We start from the raw sequence: 10,841 nt of genomic DNA on the forward strand, positions 1-10,841 counted from the left end.
ATGGGACCCCTTGCCTTTGTCAATTCCAGCCCCTTCAGCAGCAGCCCGTTCTCCAGTCCCACCCCACCTCCCGAATGTTCTTTGCCTTTGGAAGCCTCTGGTCATTTGGCCCAGGGGTGAAATGCTCCCAGTTCGGACCGGTACCGATTCAGTACCGATCCAGTAGCGATAGCGGTGGGTGGTTCGGAGAACCGGTAGCAAACATCCCTGCCCCCCCGCGTGGCCAGCTAAACCGCGTGATCATCAGAGGCTTTTTTTTACTTTTAAAAGCATGTTTTCTTCTGCATCTTTCTTTAAAAGCATCTTTCTTTAAAAGTAAAAAAAAAGCCTCTGATGATCACGCGGCTCAGCTGGAATTGCCAGAGAAGCGTTTTAAAAGCATTTTTTCTACAACCTCTTTGGCCGAAGAGATTGTAGGAAAAATGCTTTTAAAGGGTTCTGGCGATCCCAGCTGAGTTGCCTGATCGTCAGAGGCTTTTTTTTCTTTTAAAGGCAAAAAAAAATGCTTTTAAAACAAAAGCCTCTGACGATCAGGCAACACAGCTGGGATCATCACAACCTTTTAAAAGCATTTTTTCTACAATCTCTTGAGCAGAAGAGGTTGTAGAAAAAATGTTTTTAAAAGTAAAGGAAAAAAAAGTTGGCCACGCCCACCCAGTCACATTACCCCACCACCAAGCCATGTCCACAGAACAGGTAGTAACAAATTTTACATTTCACCACAGATTTGCCCCCCCCCCCGCCTCAGCTGACATGACGCACTGAGGTGACCCCGGTCTTGGCCACCTGGTTTATGGCTCTGCACTACATCCTACAACATCTTGAGTCTCCAAAGGCCTATGCAAGGGTCCTTTTTGTAGACTTTAGTTCAGCATTCAATACCATCATTCCAGACATTCTTCTAACTAAGCTAAACCAGCTACAGGTACCGGAACAGACTTGTAAGTGGATCACAAGCTTCCTAACAAACAGGAAGCAGCAGGTGAAGCTAAGCAAGATCACATCAAATACCTGTACAATTAGCACAGGGGCCCCCCAAGGCTGTGTGCTCTCCCCACTTCTCTTCTCTCTGTATACCAATGACTGCATCTCCAATGATCCATCTGTTAAGCTACTGAAGTTCGCAGATGACACAACAGTGATTGGTCTCATTCGAGACAATGACGAATCCGCATATAGACAAGAGGTCGAACGACTAGCCTTGTGGTGCAACCAAAACAATCTGGAACTGAACACACTCAAAACCGTAGAAATGGTGGTAGACTTTAGGAAAAACCCTTCCATACTTCCACCTCTCACAATACTTGACAACACAGTATCAACAGTAGAAACCTTCAAATTTCTGGGTTCTATCATATCGCAAGATCTCAAATGGACAGCTAACATCAAAACATCATTAAAAAGGACAACAAAGAATGTTCTTTCTGCGCCAACTCAGTAAGCTCAAACTGCCCAAGGAGCTGCTGATCCAATTCTACAGAGGAATTATTGAGTCTGTCATTTGCACCTCTATAACTGTCTGGTTCGGTTCTGCAACCCAACAAGAAAACACAGACTTCAGAGGATAATTAGAACTGCAGAAAAATAATTGCTACCAACCTGCCTTCCATTGAGGACCTGTATACTGCACGAATCAAGAAGAGGGCCGTGAAAATATTTGCAGATCCCTCGCATCCTGGACATAAACTGTTTCAACTCCTACCCTCAAAACGACGCTATAGAGCACTGCACACCAGAACAACTAGACACAAGAACAGTTTTTTCCCGAAGGCCATCACTCTGCTAAACAAATAATTCCCTCAACACTGTCAGACTATTTACTGAATCTGCACTACTATTAATCGTTTCATAGTTCCCATCACCAATCTCTTTCCACTTATGACTGTATGACTATAACTTGTTGCTGGCAATCCTTATGATTTATATTGATATATTGATCATCAATTGTGTTGTAAATGTTGTACCTTGATGAACGTATGAAGTACCAGCTGTATGCGGATGACACCCAGCTGTACTTTTCTACACCGGACCACCCCAACGAAGCTATCGAAGTGCTGTCCCGGTGCCTGGAGGCCGTACGGGTCTGGATGGGGAGAAATAGGCTCAAGCTCAATCCCTCCAAGACAGAGTGGCTGTGGATGCCGGCATCCCGATACAGTCAGCTAAATCCGCGGCTGACCATCGGTGGCGAGTCATTGGCCCCGATGGAAAGGGTCCGCAACTTAGGCGTCCTCCTGGATGAACGGCTGTCTCTAGAAGACCATTTGACGGCCGTCTCCAGGAGAGCGTTTTACCAGGTTCGCCTGGTACGCCAGTTGCACCCCTTTCTGGACCGGGATGCCCTATGCACGGTCACTCACGCACTCGTGACGTCTCGCCTGGATTACTGCAATGCTCTCTACATGGGGCTCCCCTTGAAGGGCATCCGGAGGCTACAGTTAGTCCAGAATGCGGCTGCGCGGGTGATAGATGGAGCCCCTCGTGGCTCCCGTGATAACACCCATCCTGCGCAGGCTGCACTGGCTACCTGTGGCTTTCGGGTGCGCTTCAAGGTTTTGGTGACCACCTTTAAAGCGCCCATGGCATTGGGCCGGGCTACTTACGGGACCGCCTACTGCTACCGAATATCTCTCACCGACCCGTGCGCCTCACAGAGAGGGTCTCTCAGGGTGCCGTCGGCGCTGCAATGTCGCCTGGCGACACCCAGGAAGGGCCTTCTGTGGGGCCCCACCTCTGGAATGAACTACCCCGGACTTCGTCAGCTTTCGGACCTCCAGACCTTCCGCCGCGGGCTTAAAACGTATTTATTTAATTGTGCAGGGCTGAGCTAGATTTTAAATTATTGGTTTTAAATTGGGTTTTATTTGATATTTTAATTCTAAATTTACGGGCTTGTTAGAATCAGTTTTTTAATTGTTTTATATTGTATTTATATGTCTTTTAAATGCCTGTACACCGCCCTGAGTCCTTCGGGAGATAGGGCGGTATATAAATTTGAATAAATAAATAAATAAATAAATAACGTATCTTTTCTTTTATGTACACTGAGAGCATATGCACCAAGACAAATTCCTTGTGTGTCCAATCACACTTGGCCAATAAAATTCTATTCTATTCTATTCTATTCTATTCTATTCTATTCTATTCTATTCTATTCTATTCTATTCTATTCTATTCTCGGCAATTCTTAAATAATTCAGCTTATTTCTGGGATACAAGTCTGGCAACTCTCAGGTTCCGCTCTCTCTTATCTTCCCAATGGATAATTGTATGAATTCTCCACTCTTCTGCATCTCCATCAAAGATGAAGTTTTAGCATATTAAGATTGCTAACTTTTCATTTAGTGACAAGTTTAGCCCCTTGAGCCAGCCAGGCAGCAGGAAAACCTGGGCAGTTAATGGCTGAGCCACAAGAAACCCCTACCGAGTTTGACCCATGACTTGAAGTCTCATTGGCATCCAACCCTGGCATGGCTGCACCAGAGCTTGTGCGGCTCGTTGCTTCGGTGGTGGGCGCCGTCTCCAGTGGGGCTGAGGCCAGAGCTGCTTGTGATGGGCACCGTCTGCCTCCGTGGCCCCGGCAGCCTCAGGATACAGAAGAAGGGGCTTCCCTCTCATTCCTGCTGCAGTGCTGTAATTACAAAAGGCTGCCATAATTATTGAAACACAACTAGAAGTATTTCATTATTAAAATACCCCCCCATGGCCCTTTATTAATTCATTAAATAAATTTGGTTTATAACTCTCAATAATTAATGGACTAAAGTTTACTCTGTAGATTCTTTCTTTTTATTAGTAGTGCATCAGTTCGTGGTTTGAAAGAGAAAAGTATAACGGGAGCAAAAACCCAGCAGAATTTGCCCGAAAGGATCAGGAAAAATGCCACTGAGGAAGTGGCATCAGAATGCCTGCTGATACTCCTTTCAATACTCCTTGGCCAGGAGGCAGCCTTGAAGCAAGCAAGCTCCGCAGCCGACTCAGGAATGGGGGAATCTTTTCCAAAGAATTTGCAATTTCTTATCCTTCCCCTCCCCCACCTGTAAAATTGGGGCAGATCATGAGAGGTGGAAGAGTCAGCAATTGCTCTCATTTGCTTTCCCCCCAGAATTCCTGGATTGGGGGCCCCTGAGGTCTTTGCAGCTCTTTTTTTTGAAATGTGCCCCAAACTATCATCCTGAAGGACCAGCACTCCCAACCACAATGGAGATGTGATGGGATCAGGCAGAGAGGGATCCGTTTGGGAGGTGTCTGGTTCTTAATCTGGTCCTCTGAACTGACTCTGGAGCCATGCGGGCATTACAAGTTCCCTCCCAATGTTTGGCAGCCAAGCGGAGAGCGTGCACTGAGGCAGTGGTGAAATCCAATTTTTTTTCTACAGGTTCTGTGGGCGTGGCTTGATGAGTGTGGCTTGGTGGGCATGGGCAGGGGAAGGATACTGCAAAATCTCCATTCCCTCCCCATTCCAGGAGGATACTGCAAAATCCCCATTCCCTTCCCACTCTGGGGCCAGCCAGAGGTGGTATTTGCTGATTCTCTGAACTGCTGATAATTTCCACTACTGCTTCTCCAGAACCTGTTAGATTCTGCTGGATTTCACCCCTGCCCTGAGGTCTTCTCTGCCAAGCCCCACCTGCCTCCTTGCAGGTGGCCTTTCCTAGGAGGCTCCGCTCACACCAGCACAGAAACTGGGGAAAGGATCACATAACATGGCTAGACGGCATCTCTAAGGAGTCCCACAAAGGCTAATGAACATCCCCCAAGATTAAAACCGGGCAGTAATCCTTCTTATGGCAGCCCAAGCCAAAAAAAAACAGCCCTCTATGACTGGAGATGCTCCTCTGCCCTGTTTGTCACCCACAGGAGCTGATCTGGCAACTGGAGGCCACACCTGGAACTACAGCTGTCCATGCCATGGGCCGGCTAGCAACATCCCGCCTGCCAGCCTTGGGGGTTAAGTTGAGGAGGCCCTAACCTCCCTTCTTCCTTGGTGGGGCACAGCAAAGAGGGCTACTGCCTGCTTGGAAAAGGGGTGCTTTCCTGCACTTCTTTACCCCAGCAAGTTCCAGGCAGAGGATTCCCATATCCCAGCAGGTCGAGTACAGGCCCGCCTGGCCCCAAGTTCAGTGGCCACTATGGGAGGTGGGGCGCAGGCAGTGGTGAAATCCAAATTATTTTACTACCAGTTCTGTGGGCGTGGCTTGGTGGGCGTGGCAGGGGAAGGATACTGCAAAATCTCCATTCCCACCCCACTCCAGGGGAAGGATGCTGCAAAATCCCCATTCCCTGCCCACTTGTAGGGGAAGGACATTGCAAAATTCTCCATTCCCTCCCCACTCTGAGGCCAGCCAGAGGTGGTATTTGCAGGTTCTCCGAACTACTCAAAATTTCCACTACTGGTTCTCCAGAACCTGTCAGAACCTGCTGGATTTCACCCCTGGTCGCAGGTCTTCATTTGGAGGCTGGAACTCTGCCCAGCAAATGAATTTCTCAAGGCGGAATCTTGGTGGACAGCAGGAGGGAGGGAGGGAGGGAGGGAGGGTGGCCTCTGGTCCTGCAGGACTAGGAGCAGGGCCCATGCAGGAGGATGTCTTCGGCATCTACCACCAGAGCAAAAGGGCCATGGTGGCTCAGGCTGTAAGATAGCCTGTTATTAAAACACAGCAGCCTGCAATTACTGCAGGCTCGAATCCCACCAGGCCCAAGGTTGACACAGCCTTCCATCCTTTATAAGGTAGGTAAAATGAGGACCCAGATTGTTGGGGGGGCAATAAGTTGACTTTGTAAATATACAAATAGAATGAGATTCTTGCCTTACATACTGTAAGCCGCCCTGAGTCTTCAGAGAAGGGCGGGATATAAATGTAAATAAATAAATAAATAAAAAAACTTCCCACCTCATCTTTGGGGCTGGAAGAGGCTGAGCCTCCTGTCACCATGAAGGCAAACAGAAAGAGTTGAAAAGGTCACCCGGACCTAATGGATTGTCCTGGCGTTGCTCTCCCAGGGATTTGACCAAATAAGACAAGATTCAGAGCAGCTCCCCTTCATAAAGGAGGGAGAGGAAAGAGCCCCTCCTCCCACCCGCCTCTGCTCGGACAGCCAAAAAAATCCCACTTGATGCCAGGCTGGTGGGGAAGACAACCGGCCCCTGCTCTGAGGAGCAGAGGAGGGACCTCCCGGCCCCCAGGGCAGCCCCCACCCCCGCAGGTGGGCCTTCCTCAAAGGAACCCTTCCCTCCAGGGTGAGGGGAAGTGTCATTTTGCAGCCTCAGGAGCGGAGGAGGCCTTGGGGTTGGCCACAGGACCCCTTCAAACTGCTGAGAGCGCTTTTCTTCTTGCCTGTCAGAGGCCTTGGCAAGGGGACCCAGAGGTGTCTCAGGACAACCTCAAAACCCTCAGTGACCATTCGGTTCTTTCACAAGGTCCAAACTAGGGAAGGGCTGCCCCTTCCACATCTTCCTTCTTTGCCGTGTGATTCTTCCACCTGCCCCTTCCTCTCTTCCCCTGACCAATTTGAGTGGAGGGGTGAAGGAGACCCAAGAGGGGCCATCTTTCTGGCCAGTGGCTGCCGGAAGGTACAAGCCCCCCTGGCCGGCAGTGTTGCTCCTGGGCTAAATCAGGGGTAGGCCTGTGAATCAGCCCATGCGCACGCACAAGTGCATTCATGCAAACTCCCTGGAAAGGCCACAGTTAATTGCTTGCAAAATGACACGGGCTGCCTCCAGGAAGCTCCAGTTCAGCCCTTCAGGAACAAAATCCCCCCCCCCAGTTGGTTCTGTGTAGACTGAGTCCTGCTGTGTTTGGCCTCAGCAAGAGGCCCCTCCCTAAGAGGAAGGCCCCCACATGGGTAGAGGCTGGAGTGAGGGTGGTGTCTCCCATCTCAGTCTGTCTGTCTTGGGACTCCTCTGCCCTTTGCTGAACTTAGCATTAGATCTGTCCTTGTGCTCCCCCCAGGAAGTGGGTGTTGTGACCAAGGCCCAAGTAATGATTACTAAACACAATTCAGTCCTCAACAAACTTATTTTATCAAAACAGCTGAGAATTAATTCATTCTCAGCTTCCTCCAAAACAAAATTCTTAATAACCAGTCTGCTGGCCTTATCACCAACCTTTGATGTCCTTGGCAACTTGCCAAAGGCTTTTCTTGTTCAACAGACAGAAACAATTGAATCAATGTTGCTTTTCTACAAAGAACCCAAAGGTTTGTTGCTGCTCTTTTAAGCCTTCTGGGAGTGGCCAATCATCTTCTAGCTTTACTCCTGAGTTGTCCTTTTTTCTTCAGCTGCTCTTGCTTTCTGGCAGGTCTTCGCATGCATGCACTAGGAACAGGCTCCTCCTGTTCCTCTGCCTCTCTGCTGTCCGCCTCTGGAGGCTCCAGAGTCCACGCATCGCTCCCGGATGGCCCTGGCCCCATCTCTGCCTCTGACGCAGAGCCCTCATCCGGACCTTCGCCTGACTCCAGGACTGGCCCATTGTCCTCCCCAGCCTCCTCACTGTCCAAGTCCGCTGCCAGGTCCGCAGGCTGCTGGCGGACCACAACAGTGGGACAGCTTTGCCCTTGCTTGCTATTTGGCTCTCGAGTCCTGGCACTGGGCTGCTGCAGCCCTGCACTGGCAGATAAGAGTGGCATGCAAGCCAGTCTCTCGGGCTGCGTCACTTCTGCTTGAGTGAGTTGCGGTTTTTCTGCAGCCAAGCACTTGGATTGGATCTGGGCAGTGGAAACCCTGTTTTAGGTCCCCGGATGCCCCTGAATGGGTTCCTTTGCTTGCCTGCTGATACTCCTTTCAATACTCCTTGGCCAGGAGGCAGCCTTGAAGCAAGCAAGCTCCGCAGCCGACTCAGGAATGGGGGCAGGCATTCCTGGTCTTCCTGCCCCAGCTCAACACTTGTGGAGCAACCTGGGAGAGAAGACCCTCTCCTGGCATGAGGTGCAAAGCCAGAGAGAAGAACGACCATCTCCAGGTCCCGATCATCTTTCCGAATGGGGCCCGTGGGACTCTGCCACTGCGAGGTGCCAGCGGTTGGGCAGGGTTTTCCCCTCGATCATTATTAACAGATGGAGAAGCTTCAGAACAAGTTTACAAGAAGCAAGTGACAAAGCAAGGCAGCCGCCGGTGTTTAATGGACTGTGTTTGAAATATTGGAGTCTATGATAAGCCATTATGTAAATTGCATTCATTGATGGCTCTGCTGTGAAAATTGCTCTGCTAGGGGAAGCGCAGATAAACAGAGGGCTCTTTGGAGATGTCGCTTACTCATCCTCAAAATTGGGCAAGGGGGGGGGAGGGGGGAGGGGGAGACACTTCTTCACACCTAACCCTCACCTGAGCCAGGGAGCGAAGATGATGGCCGGTCATTCCTGGAGACGGACAGACCCTGGGGCAGCCAAGCTTCTGGGTCTCTTCAGAGCAGCTGCCCCTCCCTCAGTCCATGGTGAAGTCCGGGGAGGGGGGGCAAGTGATCCCCAATGTTGAGACCATCCAAGGGACAAGGGGTTCTCTTGGGGCTACCAAGCAGGAGAGCCCCGGCAACTGGGCAGGTCCCTGACACGCCTCAGATGTGGGGGGGGGACCCTGCCCTCCTCCCTAGCGGCACATGCAGATCCAAATATGGGCCAGCTGAAAGCTTTGCAGCCAGGCCAATGCTTAGAAAAGGGAGGGCCAGAAAGTTTCTAGTTTCTAGAGTCTCGGCCAAGCAAGCTCCTTGAGCAAAAGGCCTCCCCTCCCTGGAATGTCACATCTCCCCCTCCCGGGGCCCCAATAATAACTCTTGGAATCAAACCTGGTCAGGACCCCCTCGGGCCTGTTTGCCTTGGCTTGTTTCTGCCAGACGTGGGAGTTATAAATAAACATTTCACAGGGCTTGGAAATTCCCACTCCCTTCCTTGGCTGGTCCCCCCCAATTCCCAAACACCCCTCCAGCTTATGAGACATAAACCACAGGCAGGACATGACTGCATATGTGCGTGCACAACTTCTGCTCCAGATAATAGCAGATCTTTTCCCCATCTGGCGGCTCTGCCGCTTCTCCTCCAGGCCCTCCAAGGCTTTGATGCCTGTCCTTGGCAGCCGAGGTGCTCCAAAGAATCCCCTGACCCACTTCTGCACCTGCTAAGTGCTGGGCAGGAAGGTGCCAGCAGAGATTGCTGGGGGGGAGCGGGAGGGAGGCCTCAGATTGGGGCTCAGACCTGGAAGGTTTAAAGGAGGAAGATAACCGGGGTGAAATGCTCCCAGTTCGGACTGGATCGGCCGATCCAGTAGCAATGGTGGAGGGTGGTTTGGAGAACCCATAGCAAAAATCCCTGCCCCCCCCGCCATGCCCAGCTGAGCCACGCGATCGTCAGAGCCCTTTTTTAAAAAAACTTTTAAAAGCATTTTTTAACAACCTCTTCAGCCAAAGAGGTTTTTTAAAAAATGCTTTTAAAGCAGGGGTCCCCAACTTTTTGGACCTCAGGGACTACCAAGTCCATAATTTTAAATCCCAGGGACCATTAATACGAATCCAGCGCGCTGCTTGCTGAAGCGCCTGGAATCCCAGTGATGGGATGTGGTCCTTCAGGCACTGTCCCTCCTCTCTCTTTCTCCGCACCCTCCCCTCTCTCTCTCACTCTTTTTCTCCTCCCTCTCTTTCTCTCTCTCCTACTCATTCTGTCATCTCTCTTTCTCTCTCCCCCCTTTCTCTCTTTTTCTCTCTTTCTCCCCCTCTCTCTCCTCTTTCTCCCCCCCCTCTCATTCTCTTTCTCTCCCCCCTCTCTTTCTCTCTCTCTCTCTCTCCCACTCTTTCTCTCTCATTCTCTCATTCTCTCTCTCTCCCCCTTCCTCTCTCATTCTCTTTCTCTCCTTCCCTTTCTCTCTCTTTCTCTCCCCCACTCTTTCTCTCTCATTCTCTCATTCTCTCTCTCTCCCCCTTCCTCTCTCATTCTCTTTCTCTCCTTCCCTTTCTCTCTCTCTCTCTCCCCCACTCTTTCTCTCTCATTCTCTCTTTCTCTCTCCTCCCCTTTCTTTTTCTCTCTCTCCCCCACTCTTTCTCTCTCCTTCTCTCTTTCTCTCTCTCTCCCCCACTCTTTCTCATGGGCCAGCCAGTGTCTTGGGGCTGAGAGGAAGTCACTCGTCCCCCCCCCCAAGAGATTGAGGTACAGGAGCACCAACAAGGGATGGAAGAAACTTGCAGCTTTGCAGCACAGCCCTTGCTGGCTGGAATGAGGTAATAGTGCAAGGAGGAGAGCGGTGCAGACGGGCCAAAGCAAGGAAGCAATTCCAGAATGGGAGTGAAGCTTCGTCTCTTGCTGGATCTTTCTCTCTCTCCCCCACTCTTCCTCATGGGCCAGCCAGTGTCTTGGGGCTGAGAGGAAGTCAAGTGTCTCCCTGAGAGACCAAGGTGCAAGAGCACCAACAAGGGCAGGAAGAAACAGGCGCGAGATCCAGCTCCCACTCTGGAATATAAAACGAATCTCCATTCCCCCCCTCCCCTCCCCTCCCCTCGCCAGGTGAGGAGTGACTGGGAAGGGATGGCCGAAGCCACCCGTTGCTTCGGCCCGGCTGCACCGCCATTCCCCCACCCGCTTGCACCATTACTTCATTCCAGCCGGCGAGGACTGTGCTGCAAAGTTACAAATTACCTGAATAGCGGAGATTTACAACCCCACCATGAGCTGCCTGGCCAGTCCCATCTTCCAGAGCTCTAGTCACAGGACTGGCCATTGCTTATCCCAGAGCAGTTCCTCCATCTGGGTGCGCCATGGACCACCAACATTTTCTCTCGGACCATCAGTGGTCCACGGACCACCGGTTGGTGACCGCTGTTTTAAAGTACAAGGTTCTGAGGATCCCAGCTGTGGTGCCT

The 10,841-nt window shown here is 50.9% G+C and overlaps 1 long non-coding RNA gene across 1 annotated transcript; it reads right to left on the bottom strand.

Moving 5' to 3' along the window:
* Window positions 1–3,423: 3,423 nt before the first annotated feature.
* Window positions 3,424–8,630, bottom strand: LOC131185816 (uncharacterized). The gene is made up of 2 exons (XR_009152230.1): window positions 8,324–8,630; window positions 3,424–3,631 (listed from the first exon to the last, which is right to left on the bottom strand). It is a non-coding gene; the product is annotated as an uncharacterized LOC131185816 (long non-coding RNA).
* Window positions 8,631–10,841: the final 2,211 nt, after the last annotated feature.

Source organism: Ahaetulla prasina, chromosome 15 (genome assembly GCF_028640845.1).
Source record: "Ahaetulla prasina isolate Xishuangbanna chromosome 15, ASM2864084v1, whole genome shotgun sequence".
Taxonomy (NCBI): Eukaryota; Metazoa; Chordata; class Lepidosauria; order Squamata; family Colubridae; genus Ahaetulla; species Ahaetulla prasina.